Genomic DNA, 16,394 nt, shown 5'->3' on the forward strand with positions numbered 1-16,394 from the left:
AAAGTTAGAGTATGGCGAAATCTGGCCTTTATTATTCATAATTAAAAGTGGGCTTTCTTAGTCGCGGTATTTTTGGGGCAAGCTGGGTTTTGTTTTTCTTATATTTAGTGCAAAAAGTGTTGGGAAACGTAGCATGCAATTTCAAAAATTTCCTACGCTCACGCAAGATCTATCTAGGCGATGCATAGCAACGAAAGGGGGAGAGTGTGTCCACATACCCTCGTAGACCGAAAGCGGAAGTGTTTTACAACGCGGTTGACGTGTCGAACTTCTTCTAGCTCCTACCGATCAAGTAGCGAACGTACGGCACCTCCGAGTTCTGCACACGTTCAGCGCGATGACGTCCCTCGCCTTCTTGATCCAGCAAGGTGTCAAGGAAGTAGATGAGTTCCGTCAGCACGACGGCATGGTGACGGTAATGGTAAAGTGATTCTTGCAAGGCTTCGCCTAAGCACCGCAAAACTATGACCGAGGGTGTAAACTGTGGAGGGGGCGCCACACACGGCTAACGATTGTTGTTCGTTATAGGTGCCCCATCCCCACGTGGGAGGAGAGGGGAGCAACCACGGGGCGCCCCAAGTAGGAGGAATCCAACTTGGGGAGCTCCGCCAATTCGCCCTCCCCCTTCCTTCTTTTTGCCGGAGACAAAAGGGAAGGGGGAAGGAGAGAAGGAAGGGGGGCCGAACCCATTCTCCTCCTTCTCCAATTCGGCCACATGCCTAAGGGGGGGGGGGCGCCACCCCTTGTGGGCTGGTGTGCTCCCCTCTTATGGCCCATATGGTCCATATCTTCCCTGCGGGGGGTTCCGGTAACCATTTCGAGACTCCTCGTCATGTCTGTGATCACATCCGGGGCTCCGAACAATATTCGATCACCAAATCGCATAACTTATATAATACTAAATCGTCATCAAACGTTAAGTGTGCGGACCCTACGGGTTCGAGAACTATGTAGGCATGACCGAGACACCTCTCCGGTCAATAACCAATAGCGGAACCTAGATGCTCATATTGGATCCTACATATTCTACTAAGATCTTTATTGGTCGAACCGTTATGACAACATACGTTATTTCCTTTGTTATCGGTATGTTACTTGCCCGAGATTCGATCGTCGGTATCTACATACCTAGTTCAATCTCGTTACCGACAAGTATCTTTACTCGTTACATAATACATCATCATGTAACTAACTCATTAGTCACTTTGCTTGCAAGGCTTCTTATGATGTGCATTACAGAGAGGGCCCAGAGATACCTCTTCGATACTCGGAGTGACAAATCCTAATATCGATCTATGTCAACCCAACAAAAACCTTCGAAGATACCTGTAGAGCATCTTTATAATCACCCGGTTACGTTGTGACGTTTGATAGCACACAAGGCATTCCTTCGGTATTCGGGAGTTGCATAATCTCATAGTCAAAGGAATATGTATTTGACATGAAGAAAGCAATAGCAATAAAACTGAATGATCAATATGCTAAGCTAACAGATGGGTCATGTCCATCACATCATTCTCCTAATGATGTGATACCGTTATCAAATGACAACTCATGTCCATGGTTAGGAAACATTAACCATCTTTAATCAACGAGCTAGTCAAGTAAAGGCTCACTAGGGACTTAGTGTTTGTCTATGTATTCACACATGTATTAAGCTTTTCGGTTAATACAATTATAGCATGAATAATAAACATTTATCATGAATAAGGAAATATAAAATAACAACTTTATTATTGCCTCTAGGGCATATTTCCTTCAAAAAGACCTAGGATGATGGTGTTCACGCTGGGCGCTTCACGTCCCGAACGACATCGTTCGATCGATGGCCTCCCCTGTAATGAACGAGTCGTTCCATCTGGGGATCCGTCAAGTCGAATATTTGGCCAATATTAGTGTCTAGAAATAAAGCCCAGTTTGCCCAAAAATTATTGTTATTAAGAAAGACCACTTTTTGTTGTGAATAATGAAGCCAGATTTTTCCATACTTTGGAAAACTTGAAATGGTCCAAAAATAATTTTGCCGTGATAGATAGAAGATGAAAACCAAGTGAAAGGACATGTGGTGCCCCCATGTGTGGTTTTGGTAATTGATGACAATCTCTATGGACTAACGGTTGCCTTGAGTTATATTTGAAGGATTTGTTGAAGTCCATGTGTTGGTTTCAAGGAGTTTATGAGATGGCCAAAGTGCTTTTCAAGGAATTATCCAAAGATTGGTCATGTGTGAGTTGAGATGGCCAAAGTGCTTTTCAAGGAATTATCCAAAGATTGGTCATGTGTGAGTTGAGCTTATTGCAAGCATGTCTTGAAGAAGAAGATTGTGTGATCATTCATGTTTACCTTCAAGACATTATCCAAATGAAGAGAGTTGGAAAGATTCAATGTTGATCAAGACTAAGTCAAGAGTGAATCAAGTTGATCAACTCACAAAGCGTAGAAGAAGTACCGAGAGGGATCAAGTGATCCCATGGTATGATAAGCATTATCCATTACGCTTTGTGTACTAACCCATGGTCTACGTGAGAGTTCTTTGTGGGGTTAGGTATGTTTCCATGGTCTTGCGTCAAGAGGAAGATCTCATACAACCCATGGAGGATGACATCAAGTGGTGATCATCATCACGTTTGCAGTGTGCAAGTTCAAGTGGAACAACTCGAAGAGAGGCTCACCCATAATGGAGTATGGGGGAGCAATCAAGCTTGAAGCTTGTTGTCCATTGTGGTGTCAATGGAATTGTGAAGATGTGCCAAAGAGTGGCTCACCCATAGTGGAGTATGGGGAAGCAATCAACTAGTCTTCATCGAGCCAACACAATCAAGAAATGTGGTCCAACTTGAGGAAGTCAAGATCATCATCATCTAGCTCAAGTGGACTATGTGCAAGGCAAAGGTTTGCCCTTGATAGGTTTTCTATTTTACCGGTCTCATAGTGGTAGTTGGGAGACCGGGTTGTAGGCTCGATTGCCGTACTATCAAGGGGGGCTCTTTAGGAAGTAGCTTGATCGTATCATTAGTCAAGAGCTCAAATCATTGCATCCTTGCATCATCTTTCTTGGTTCTTGTTTGGTTCCATTTGTGAGTCTTAGAGCTTATAGTCATCTTGATGACAAGCTTGAGTTCATCGAAAACGGAGTTCGCATGCATCTTCTATGATGTTTTCGGTGTTGGAGGTTTTACCGGTCTTTTCCGAGGAAGGGTTCTCACCATTTTATTATGGTCCTTTTCTCACTTGCTTCTTATTGATATTTCTCTCAAGATTGTGTTATCCCTTGTCGTTAGCTTTCCAAAAACTTGGTTTCGTTGAATTCGGAGCTCGTATGCGAAAGTTGTGGTTGTTTTGATATTGCCTGTTTTACACAGAGAGGTTGTACCGCCCCATGGAGAGGTTGTACCGCTTGACCGGTACAACCGGTGTTTGGAGCGGTTGTACCACTCCAGAATTGGTCCGGAGGTTGTACCGGTCATGTACCGCTCTACCACCGGACTGGTCTATGTTGTGGTGCGGTTGTTGGGCGGTTGTGGGCCGGTTGTACCGCTTATTGCCTGTTACCGGTTGTACCGCTCCTATGTTGTTCTGTACATAACGGGCAGATTCGTGGGGACCTATTTAAGGGGGTCTTCTTCCCTAATGGTTCCCCATCTCTTGAGCTTGTTTTTGCCCCCATTATTGACCTTCTTTGAGCTTGCTAACTCTCACTCCCTCCATGGATTCTTGCTAGTTTTTGAGGGAAAAGAGAGAGGAGATCTAGATCCACATTTCCACCAATCACTTTCTCCTCTATGTGAGGGGAACCACTTGGATCTAGATCTTGGAGTTCTTGGTGTTCTCCTTCTTGTTCTTTCTCTCATTTTCCTCCCTAGCATTAGTTGCTCTGGTGGGATTTGAGAGAGAAGGACTTGGGCACTCCATGTGCCCTTGCCATTGCATTTGGTGCATCAGTATGAGTTCTCCACGGTGATACGTGGAAGTGAAGTTTGAGAAGCTTATTACTCTTGGGTGTTTGGGCACCCTAGAGCTTGTTCCTCTTGGGTGCCTTGGCGTCCTAGACGGTTGGTGTTGTTCGGAGCTCAATTATTGTGGTGTAAAGCTCGGGCAAGCGTCGGGGTCTCCAATTAGGTTGTGGAGATCGCCCCGAGCAATTTGACGGGTACCGGCGACCGCCCCCAAGGGTTGCCAAAGTGTACGGGTTCGGTGACCGCCCTCAAGGGTCCCTTAGTGGAATCATGACATCTTGCATTGTGCGAGGGCGTGAGGAGATTACGGTGGCCCTAGTGGCTTCTTGGGGAGCATTGTGCCTCCACGCCGCTCCAAACAGAGATTAGCATCCACAAGGGTGTGAACTTCGGGATACATCATCGTCTCCACGTGCCTCGGTTATCTCTTACCCGAGCTCTTTACTTATGCACTTTACTTTGTGATAGCCATATTGTTTCTTGTCATATATCTTGCTATCACATAGTTGCTTGTCTTGATTAGCATAAGTTGTTGGTGCACATAGGTGAGCCTAATTGTTTTAGATTTTGTGCTTGACAAATTAACCGCTAGGTTTATTCCGCATTTGTTCAAGCCTAAATCGTAATTATTTTAAAACGCCTATTCACCTCCCCCCTCTAGGCGACATCCACGATCTTTCATTTGGTATCAGAGCCTCGTCTCTCTTTATTGGGCTTAACCGCCTAGAGAGTAAGGATGTCGACTAGGGGTTTAGGATTCTCTGACACTCTTAGTTTCGATGGCACAAATTTTGATGTTTGGGTAATTCACATGCTTAATCTCTTTATGGTCATGGACCCAAATTTAGAGCAAATTGTAGATATGGGTTTTTCTCCTCCAAAGGATCCCCAAAGATTATCTTTAGAGGATGAGAAAAACTCTTATCTCAATGCTCAAGCTTCTAATGTGCTTTTCGATGCTTTGAGCAATGTAGTTATATTTCAACTCATGCCGTTCCGGGATGCTCATGAGTTGTGGACGAAGCTTCAAGAAAAATATGGTGTGTCCAAGATTTGTGGGGATGATTGTTCTCCCTCCACCTCCGGTCGTATAGTCTTCTCAACTTCTTCTACTTCACCTACATGTGGTTTGCCACAAGGTAATGATATGGTGAGTAGTGTTGGTCATTGCAATGATGATAGTATGCTTATTGTGGATGATCCTTCATCACTATCTTATTGCAATGCTCCTTCTTTGGACTTTAACACTTCGAGCACTCTAAATGTTTCACATGCTTGTGTTAAAAGTTCTTGCATATCTTGTAGAAATTGCTTGCTCAAATCTCATGATGATATGCTTGCTATGTCTTGTTGCCATGATAAAAATGTATCTATTTCCTCGAGTTGTTGTGCTAACAATGTAGAGGAAACCCAACACTCCATGGAACAAGATGTGGTCTTGAATGGTTCTTCAAGGGATCCTACATCATCATCGGTTGCTTTTTGCCTTATGGCCAAGGCTTCAAAGGTATCTCCCACTTTGAATCCCAATATATCTTGTGATAATATTGATGATGGCAAGAGTGATGATGATGTCGATTATGATGAAGAGAATGATGATGTTGCCTCCTTAAAAGTTAAGGGGGAAATAATTTTTAAAGCTCTTCTTAAGAATAAAATTGCTCGTTCCAACTTCATGGAAATCATGTCTATTGCTATTGAGGGCAAGAAATATATTGATGAGTTGGAATCTTGTCTTGAGGAGCATGAGGTCACCATTGATAAAATGGAAGGTCATGAGCGTGATTACGCTAATGAGATTGCGGACCTCTCTCAAGCTCTTGAACTTGAACAAACCACCAAGGAATCTCTTGAGGAGACTTTTGCTCTAGAGTTATCTAGAGTGAAGGAATCTCATGATAGAGCTCTTGAGGTGGCTAATGTTTTTGAAACTAAAAATGCTAAGCTTGAAGTTGCTCATGCTGGACTCCTTGAGGATTTTGAGCACCTCGAAAATGGCTCAAGGGTCATCAAGGGTGAGCTCATCAAACTCACCGAGTCTCATGCTCAACTTGAAGCTTCATATTCAAAAGAGCTTGCCAAGTTGTCTTCTCCTCTTGTTTCTAATGATGATGCTTGTGCCACTAACTCTATCTCTTGTGAAGCATCCATATTGAAGGAGAATGTTGAGCTAAGGGCTCAACTTGAGTTGCTATCTAGCAATTATGGGATGTTGGAAGAAAATCATGTAAAGCTCACAAGCTCTCATGATGATCTTCTAGTATCCCATAATGTGCTAAAGTTAGCTCATGAGGCCATGCTTGCTAAGGTAACATCTAGTGAGCCTCATGTGGATACTAGCACCACTTTTATTCAAAATGCTATATTGCCTTGTGCTAGTCCTCGCCATTCATCCATGCATAACATTGGTACATCTTGTGATGAATTGCTTTCCTTGCCTTGTTGCTCTAAAGATGAATCTTATACTTCCTCTAGTTCTTGTGTTGAGACTAACCATGTAGAGGAAATCAAAGAGCTCAAGGCCCAAGTCACTTCTTTGAAGAAAGACTTAGAAAAGAGTCATGAAGGGAAATTCACACTCAACAATATCTTGAGTGTGCAAAAATCCCCCAATGACAAAGGTGGACTTGGATTCAACTCCAACAAGAAGAAGAAGTCCAAGGTGAACAAAAAGAAGGGCCAAGAACAAGTCAAGAATTCGGCCAAGATTGTTTGCTTCAAGTGCAAAGTAGAAGGGCATCATGTTAGATCTTGCCCATTGAAGAAGAAGCCCATTAGTGACAAGCAACAAGGGAAGCGGCCACAAGTTCACTCTCATTCTCAACCTCAAGTTGAAGAAAGGCCTCTTCCCAAGAAAACTCAAGCAAATGCTTCTCAAGTTGAGAAATCAAGTGAGAAGAAAGTAAAGAGTAGACGTTGCTACCTATGTCGTGAAAAAGGTCACGTCGCTTCTTCATGCACAAATGGTACCTTATCCAACCCTATTCTAATTGATGATATCTATTCTCTTGGGAAGGATAAAGTTGGCAATGTGTTTGCCAAATTTGTTGGTGCTCAAAGTGGTGTCAAGAAAAGAACCATTTGGGTAGCCAAGCCTATTGTGACTAACCTCTTAGGACCCAACTTGGTTGGGGACCAACAAGCTCAAACATGATCAATAGGTGATATTGGAGGTCATTGGAGACCTGGCTACATTATGAAGAATTAAGGGACTTCATCATTCTCATTGTCTCAAGCCAAGTCATTCGGATTATCAAGTTTCTATCTTATATCCAATGTTCCTCCTTGCGGTAACTCGTGCTTAAAGTGTCTACATTGATAGTTACTTGCCCCTTTGCATGTTTGGTTTCGTACCTTGCATGTGTTTGTATATGTTGCACTTCCAACTTGATTATCTTGAGCAATCAAGTATGTGTGTGTTGGTTTGCACATCATGTACATGTGTGTCATGCGTTGAGCCTTTTGCATCTTGTTTTTTTCTTAGTTGGCTCTTGTGAGAGATTAATGGAATATCCCATTATGGGGGAGTGATGTGCTTTGTGCACTTCACAATCCTATAAAGGTGGGTACATGGGAAATATCACTTAGTATTGATATTGCAAGCTTATCTAGTCACTATGTGGTATGTCTTCTCATGAGAAATTCAAATTCTAAATAGTCCATTAATTATCTCTTGTTGGATCCTTTAATTGCCTCTTGTCTATCTTTAATTGGTATCACATTATGGGGGAGTAATATGCTATGTGTATATTACTAGCCTAGAAAATGTGTACATTTGAGATATTGTCATCTAGAGTTGATATTGTGAATTATCTTGTTCCTAGGTGGCATGTTAGCTCTACAAGTTGCAATTTGCTTTTTGTTTGGTGTGAAGATGATGTCGGATATCCTTGCTATCTACCACCGGGAATTATTTCCAAATACTTCTTGTCTTTTGACAGTTGGTACTCACTTGTGTGGTAGATATTATTGATCATCTTTACATTAGCCTTTGCTTTTATTTGCCCTTTCTCTTGCCAAGGATTGTATCAACTCCCTTTGCCTTCCATACCACTTGTGGATCTTGTTTATTTCTTGATCTTGTCTAGTGTTTGTATAGATATAGTGAAAGTGGTGATCCCATCTTGTGCTTTTTGTATTCAAATGCAAATTCTCCATATTGCACAATGCTTGGGGGAGCTATCCTATTTTTCCATAAAACACTCTTCTTGTGATCCTTATCAAGTGTGTGTCAGTGGAAGGCAAGTCATTTCTTTTGGGTACTTTGTGCCATCATGAAACTTTGTAGAGAGCTTGGTTTGTTTGGAACCATCCTCTCTTTTGGGGGTTTGATATCCTTTATTTAGTGGGTATCAATGGATATCTCATTCCTTGATGTATCTTTTATTGATATCCTCCAAGTGATGATTTATTCATTTGGTATCTTTTCTTCACTTGGTATTTCTTTTTCTTTTGGTATCGATTCTTGAAAGTCTTGAGCATGCGTATTAACTTTGTGTAGTATCTTTGGCATGCTTTCTTTCTTTGACCAAATATATAGGGGAAGCTCCACCAAGTCTCAAATTGGATGAGATGTGCATGAAATTTATTTTCGTATCTATGTGCACATTTTTATGTGGAGTTTGTCCTATGTATTGTCAGTTCTCTAACTCTTTGGTCCCAATGAGTTTGGGTACCATTTTGTTTGTGTTGTTGTTCTAGGAACAATTGGAGATACATTGGAAGCTCGGCTCACTCACAAGGAAGGTGTTGTCATCATGTGCTTATTGGAGTCGAGCTAGGATGATTAATGAACTACTATCTACCTTCAATTGGTATCTACTACATCCTTCCAATGTTAACTCGTAACAAGTATCTTCATATTCTTCATGCACACATTTCTTGTATCAACCTTGTGTAGGTTGTATCATGGCATGTTATTCATTCATTCTTGTGATACTTGTTTTATTTCTCAAAGCATCCCAACAATGATCTCTTGTTGCTAGTTGTGATGTCTTTGTTGTTCGTTTGTGGACTTCATTTATATACAATAAGACCATATCTAGCCATGAGCTATGCTTCCAAGAAAATATCTTATTGGTATATGTATGACCTCCCTTTGGATATCTTGTTCCTCGTGTTGTAACTATTTCGGGTGTACATCCTTCTTTGTAGATATATATCATCATGATTTCGTCTACCTAGAATCTTATACACTTGAGAGAAGTTGCATATCTAGTTGATATCCTTTCTTTCACGGCCACCTTGTCTTTCTTATGTTATTTCTTTGGTGGCTCCGTGAAAGCTTTTGCCTTGAGTGCGTGTCTTCTATCGTTGCATCTTGATGCACTCTTGTGTGTGGTGAAGATTATTTTCCTCATGCTTATCTTTACGAGGCTTTTTCCATCTTAATAGGTATCCCTCATCTTGATGAGGCTTTCATCTTCTATCTTCACCACGGGTTGTCACAAGCATAGGTTCTTAATATGCTTATTAGTAAGCTTGTGAACCCATTTGCTAGTTGTGTGTGGGAATGATAGGCCTTGCACCATGTGCCTCGTTCTTTCAAGACTTTATTGATGCCTAATGCTCATCCGTACATTAGTCTTCTCAAGTGCATTGACTTGACTCACACACATCATTTTGGTTGAGCCCATTCTTAAGTTGCCTCTTTTATTACTTGTTGCTCAACCATGTGTGTGTTGCAAGTACTAGGCTTTGTTTCCTATATGCTCACATGCACTTATTGTAAGTTTCTATTGATTTTGGGGGAGCTGTGATCCTATTTTGTGCACTTTGTATCCGAATACAAAAATTCTTATGTGTGCACAAATCATGGGGAGCTTCTCTAGTTTCTTTAGAACACTCCTTCGCTCATATCATAATATCCTTTATTCATGTAGCTCGTAGGATCTTTGGTCTAGTTGGTTCAATTGATACCCGTTGATTGCTTGCTTCAATTGGTACCTTTTGATTGCTTGTTTCTTTCTTTGTTATGTCCTTGTGGCATATCATTCCTTTAGCAATCTTGGTGCCTCAATATAGTTGGTCTTCCTCCAAGTATTACCGTTGGATATGTGTATTGCATTCCACTCTCTTGTTGAGAAATACACAACTTATGGAGGAACACAATTTATATTGGCCTTCTAAGCTTTTCGCCCATTTTGGCAATCGATGCCAATGGGAGAGAAGTTTCAGAGAGTTTTGTGGATAAGTTTAGAGAGTTTTTTCTTCTTGCTTTGGTTTTGTACCTAAGCATTTGCATCTCATACACATGCATTATTGGTTGTTGCATTGCATGGTGATAAATAATTCCTTATATAAACTCTCTTGAAAATGATTGTCACCAATTACCAAAATGGGGGAGATTGAAAGGACATGCGGTGCCCCCATGTGTGGTTTTGGTAATTGATGACAATCTCTATGGACTAACGGTTGCCTTGAGTTATATTTGAAGGATTTGTTGAAGTCCATGTGTTGGTTTCAAGGAGTTTATGAGATGGCCAAAGTGCTTTTCAAGGAATTATCCAAATATTGGTCATGTGTGAGTTGAGATGGCCAAAGTGCTTTTCAAGGAATTATCCAAAGATTGGTCATGTGTGAGTTGAGCTTATTGCAAGCATGTCTTGAAGAAGAAGATTGTGTGATCATTCATGTTTACCTTCAAGACATCATCCAAATGAAGAAAGTTGGAAAAATTCAATGTTGATCAATACTAAGTCAAGAGTGAATCAAGTTGATCAACTCAAAGCGTAGAAGAAGTACCGGGAGGGATCAAGTGATCCCATGGTATGGTAAGCATTGTCCATTACGCTTTGTGTACTAACCCATGGTCTACGTGAGAGTTCTTTGTGGGGTTAGGTATGTTTCCATGGTCTTGCGTCAAGAGGAAGATCTCATACAACCCATGGAGGATGACATCAAGTGGTGATCGTCATCACGTTTGCAGTGTGCAAGTTCAAGTGGAGCAACTCGAAGAGAGGCTCACCCATAATGGAGTATGGGGGAGCAATCAAGCTTGAAGTTTGTTGTCCATTGTGGTGTCAATGGAATTGTGAAGATGTGCCAAAGAGTGGCTCACCCATAGTGGAGTATGGGGAAGCAATCAACTAGTCTTCATCGAGCCAACACAATCAAGAAATGTTGTCCAACTTGAGGAAGTCAAGGTCGTCATCATCTAGCTCAAGTGGACTATGTGCAAGGCAAAGGTTTGCCCTTGATAGGTTTTCTATTTTACCGGTCTCATAGTGGTAGTTGGGAGACCGGGTTGTAGGCTCGATTGCCGTACTATCAAGGGGGGCTCTCTAGGAAGTAGCTTGATCGTACCATTAGTCAAGAGCTCAAACCATTGCATCCTTGCATCATCTTTCTTGGTTCTTGTTTGGTTCCATTTGTGAGTCTTAGAGCTTATGGTCATCTTGATGACAAGCTTGAGTTCATCGAAAACGGAGTTCGCATGCACCTTCTATGATGTTTTCGGTGTTGGAGGTTTTACCGGTCTTTTCCGAGGAAGGGTTCTCACCATTTTATTATGGTCCTTTTCTCACTTGCTTCTTATTGATATTTCTCTCAAGATTGTGTTAGCCCTTGTTGTTAGCTTTCCAACAAACTTGGTTTCGTTGAATTCGGAGCTCGTATGCGAAAGTTGTGGCTGTTTTGATATTGCCTGTTTTACACAGAGAGGTTGTACCGCCCCATGGAGAGGTTGTACCGCTTGACCGGTACAATCGGTGTTTGGAGCGGTTGTACCGCTCCAGAATTGGCCCGGAGGTACATTGTACCGGTCATGTACTGCTCTACCACCGGACTGGTCTCTGTTGTGGTGCGGTTGTTGGGCGGTTGTGGGCCAGTTGTACCGCTTATTGCCTGTTACCGGTTGTACCGGTGCTCATAGAGGTTGTACCGCTCCTATGTTATTCTGTACATAACAGGCAGATTCGTGCGGACCTATTTAAGGGGGTCTTCTTCCCCAATGGTTCCCCATCTCTTGAGCTTGTTTTTTCCCCCATTGTTGACCTTCTTTGAGCTAGCTAACTCTCACTCCCTCCATGGATTCTTGCTAGTTTTTGAGCGAAAAGAGAGAGGAGATCTAGATCCACATTTCCACCAATCACTTTCTCCTCTATGTGAGGGGAACCCCTTGGATCTAGATCTTGGAGTTCTTGGTGTTCTCCTTCTTGTTCTTCCTCTCATTTTCCTCCCTAGCATTAGTTGCTCTGGTGGGATTTGAGAGAGGACTTGGGCACTCCGTGTGCCCTTGCCATTGCATTTGGTGCATCGGTTTGAGTTCTCCACGGTGATACGTGGAAGTGAAGTTTGAGAAGCTTATTACTCTTGGGTGTTTGGGCACCCTAGAGCTTGTTCCTCTTGGGTGCCTTGGCACCTTAGACGGTTGGTGTTGTTCGGAGCTCAATCATCGTGGTGTAAAGCCCCGGGCAAGCGTCGGGGTCTCCAATTAGGTTGTGGAGATCGCCCCGAGAAATTTGACGGGTACCGGTGACCGCCCCCAAGGGTTGCCAAAGTGTACGGGTTCGGTGACCGTCGCCAAGGGTTGCCATTTGTACGGGTTCAGTGACCGCCCTCAAGGGTCCCTTAGTGGAATCACGGCATCTTGCATTGTGCGAGGGCGTGAGGAGATTACGGTGGCCCTAGTGGCTTCTTGGGGAGCATTGTGTCTCCACGCTGCTCCAAACGGAGATTAGCATCCGCAAGGGTGTGAACTTCGGGATACATCGTCGTCTCCACGTGCCTCGGTTATCTCTTACCCGAGCTCTTTACTTATGCACTTTACTTTGTGATAGCCATATTGTTTCTTGTCATATATCTTGCTATCACATAGTTGCTTGTCTTGATTAGCATAAGTTGTTGGTGCTCATAGGTGAGCCTAATTGTTTTAGATTTTGTGCTTGACAAATTAACCGCTAGGTTTATTCCGCATTTGTTCAAGCCTAAATCGTAATTATTTTAAAATGCCTATTCACCCCCCCTCTAGGCGACATCCATGATCTTTCACCAAGATACTGCTGGAAAATCACTACGGTTTCAAACCGAAAATTGCCATCATCTTTATAAGAAAATTTTGCCATGGTCAAAAAAACAGGGGTGGAGCCAGGATTTAGGCATGAGGGTTGCAAAGGAGATAAGGATAGTGCATGCAATTTTTTTCTTGAATACACACCCAAATGTGTGTAGTTTTATACTATTAGAAGATATTTTTTAGAATATAGTGTCATAATGTATCACACTAACTTATCAAGACAAAATAATACATTTTTGGTAATTCACAAAAAGCTTCCTTTCGACAGGATTAAATTTAGGTCTACAGCTAGCAAGATCATCGAATAATAAGATAATCTCATCCGAGTGAACTTTGAAGCCATTTATTTTTCAGTGAAACAAATATCATAAATTCATGAATGCAGTCAACCCTATTTCCATTGAAATGGAAGGACAGAGTACAGACAACGTTCGATAAAAATGAGAATGCCAAAAGGCAGTCCAAGGAGGAAACAACAACTAAGATGTACAAGCAAATACCATAAATCATCTTCCATGACTGAAAAAGACATCTAGTAATTTGTACTTAATCAATAGTCTGAGATGCAATCGCAAGAGAGACAGTTAATTAACTATGTCATACCTTTAGACTTGAGCGTTTGCGACAGGATCATCGTCGTGGATTAGACTTCAGGGTTTGTGGACTAGATCATCGCCGCTGCAGGATCTACAAAGGTGGAGATAGGGGGCTTGCTGGCTGACATGGTGCCGCAACGGTGTCGTTTGTCGATCTGCTAGGGCAGCCGGTGGAGGCTATCACAAAATCGTGATCGATCTGGATTCTGAACGACTTGAAGACACGAAGGTTGGGTCACAAAATCAATGCAGGGCCTTCATATACAATACTACTAGTCTCAAAAAAGTTGAACGGATACCAGGATCTATATTAGTATCTACTCCAATTCATTGAGGGGGGCAGATCGTTGGTGGGGGGGGGGGTCTAGCCCCTACGTGTCCCCCTGTGTCTCCACCCCTGCAAAAAGATCATTTTTATGCAATGGCAAAAAAGAAAATTTGACTGGCAATTTTGCATCTATACCATGATGGCAAGAAATGTGGATTAAAAATGTGTATGCTATTTTTACTATATAAATGAAGAGACAAAAAATGTGGATTAAAAATTAACATCATGTGGATAACAAACAAAAATGCACCATCTATTGTTTAGTAGTAATTGCCATGTTTTGAAAAGTAAATGTACGATAGTCTATAGAAGCAAAAATTCCCAAGAACGGTGGAAATGAAAAAAATTGTCATGGATGTGAAGTATTTTGTCATGGAAAATAAAAGTAAAACTTGCCATGCTCCATAGAAGTAAATTTGCCACGAGTGACAAAGTAAATTTGCAATGTATGTTAAATAAAAAATGCCATGTTAATAAAATGTTAATTTTGCCATGGTAAAATTTGACATGTATTTAAAAGTAATGTTGCCATGGCAAAATAAAAGTAAAAAATTTACATGGCAAAATAGAGTAAAATTTGCCATTTATGTTATTGTAAACTTGCCACATATTTAGAAGTAAATTTGTCATGACAATGAGATAAAATTTGCCATGGAAAAATAAAATAAAAGTTGACATGGCAAAGTAGAAAGTTAGATTTACCATGCTCAATGAATTTTCCTTTATTTTGCCATGGAAAATGAATGGTAAATACTGCCATGGAAAAAAAAGAAAATTTGACATGGAAAAGAAGAGTTAAAATTGCATTGCAATGAAGGCAAAATTTTGCCATGTATGTTGAAGTAAATTTGCCATGGCAAATGAAATGTAAATTTTGCAATGGAAAAAAATAAAGGAAAATATTACGTCGGCAAAAAGAGTGAAAATGTATGTCAAAATGAAGGTAAAATTTTGGCATGTATGTTATAGTAAATTTGCTAGGTACGTGCAAGTAAATTTGCCATTTTAAATGAAGTTAATTTTGCCATGGCAAAATAATGGAAAAAGTTTGACTTGGCAAAAAAGAGTAAAAATTTGCTTGGCAAATGGAGGTAAAAATTAGCATGGCAATAAACTAAAACCTAGCATGCTATCAAAACACCATGGTGAAAATGCATATTAAATTTTCCATGTTATTTAAAAGAAAATTGACATGGGTTGTAGAATAAATTTGCAAAATGTAAGTAAGAAAAAATAAGTAGCCATGTTCCATGTCAACAAATTAAGGTTCACAAAAGTTTCCATGAGTTTACACTTTGTTTCTATCTACATAATATATTGCAATGAGGAACAAGGCCTATGGTGGATTTATTTCCTTATCAAAATGTAAGTACCCATTTTAGTAAAAAAATTCATGATACGAAAACACTAAGTTTGCCATGACGCATCGACTAGATTTGCCATTGTTAAAGAGAAAGGAAAATTTGACATGTTCCAAATGAAGAAGAAAGTTAAATTTTGCCATGGCAAAATAATGGAAAAAGTTTGAGTTGTCAAAAAAGAGTAAAAATTTGCTTGGCAAATGGAGGTAAAAATTAGCATGGCAATAAACTAAAATATAGCATGCTATCAAAACACCATGGTGAAAATGCATATTAAATTTTCCATGTTATTTAAAAGAAAATTGACATGGGTTGTAGAATAAATTTGTGAAATGTAAGTACGAAAAAAAGAAGTAGCCATGTTCCATGTCAACAAATTAAGGTTCACAAAAGTTTACATGAGTTTGCACTTTGTTTCTATCTACATAATATATTGCAATGAGGAACAAGGCCTATGGTGGATTTATTTCCTTATCAAAATGTAAGTACCCATTTTAGTAAAAAAATTCATGATACGAAAACACTAAGTTTGCCATGACGCATCGACTAGATTTGCCATTGTGAAAGAGAAAGGAAAATTTGCCATGTTCCAAATGAAGAAGAAAAGATTTGCCATGCTCACAAAAAACATGCTGAAAATTGCCATGGCAATTTTAGAGATTGTGAACTTGGGTAAAAATTGCCATCGCAGAAAACAAAATCATCACTATATATATGGCCAAAAAAATGTGTGAATGTGTCATGGCAAAAAACAAGACTATATTGCCATGGCAATTTACAGAATGTAAAATAGACTCTTCTTCGACACCTAGAAACATGATTTTAGTGGAAGATGCCACTAACAAAGTACTCACCCTTCCTTATAAAAATCATTGGCCGTACAAAATGAAATAGTACTAATGTCTACACATCTTAGTGTTTTATTGCACCCAAAGTTAGATTATAGTATGCAAAAGGGTGAGAGCTCGCATTTAGTCAAACAAAATGCCTAAGCTTTCGCTCACTTTTTTAGATGCTAGACTTCGTGGTGGTCTCTGGCCAACCCGACTGCCCGAACAGGGAAGTGGTGCCACACGCCGACGAACGAGCAAGGTTGGCACTGCTATGTTAGAGAGGGAGATCTGGCCCTCCTCCCCT

Source organism: Triticum dicoccoides, chromosome 3A (assembly GCF_002162155.2).
Source record: "Triticum dicoccoides isolate Atlit2015 ecotype Zavitan chromosome 3A, WEW_v2.0, whole genome shotgun sequence".
Lineage (NCBI taxonomy): Eukaryota > Viridiplantae > Streptophyta > Magnoliopsida > Poales > Poaceae > Triticum > Triticum dicoccoides.